Source organism: Penaeus monodon, chromosome 24 (assembly GCF_015228065.2).
Source record: "Penaeus monodon isolate SGIC_2016 chromosome 24, NSTDA_Pmon_1, whole genome shotgun sequence".
Lineage (NCBI taxonomy): Eukaryota > Metazoa > Arthropoda > Malacostraca > Decapoda > Penaeidae > Penaeus > Penaeus monodon.
This window is the reverse complement of record NC_051409.1, coordinates 12,153,973-12,154,531: the sequence shown is the minus strand read 5'-3', so window position 1 is coordinate 12,154,531 and position 559 is coordinate 12,153,973. Positions and strand designations below refer to the sequence as shown.

Below are 559 nucleotides of genomic sequence, written 5' to 3'. Positions count from 1 at the left end.
TCTTATCTTGGCAGCAGCGAAGATATTCACTGCTCCACATCCTGCAGTTGGAAATTTTTACTTGGGCAATTAGGATATTTGTAATGTTAATTGTTTGAGGCAGATGACATGCTAGGTTCTCTCACATCATCTCTCTTACATCCATATCAGTTTTTATACGACCTTGGTAGATTATTGTGTACATCACCTCAAGGATGAGAGGGAGACTAGCGGGTTTGCTGCTCATTTTGCTTATGCACAACTCAGAGGATAAGTGAAATTTTTCTGTTAAACTGGGTATATTTCATGACTACATATGACCCATTTTTATGTTAATATTTACTAAATATAATATATAACTAGCAGTGTATGCCTGAATCAAAAGACAGGATTCGGTTTTGAAGTACGTGTTAGGCAAATGAAATGTATAGATATGTATTATATAAAGAATAAAAATTACCAATTCTCAGCTTACATATAAAACAAGTATAAGCGTTGTAGTCATGTGTCAATGGTGCAAAGAAGAATACCCTCAATGTGATACCCCAGTTTTGAAGTTGAAGTGTCATTATTCTATGCC

At 34.9% G+C, this 559-nt stretch overlaps 1 protein-coding gene across 1 annotated transcript in view; it reads left to right on the top strand.

Annotated features, from left to right (window-relative positions):
* LOC119588583 overlaps positions 1 to 559 on the top strand; it is a gene marked incomplete in the record, with an annotated part of 49,963 nt that overhangs the window by 48,957 nt on the left and 447 nt on the right. The window contains 1 exon segment of the mRNA XM_037937224.1: positions 1 to 559.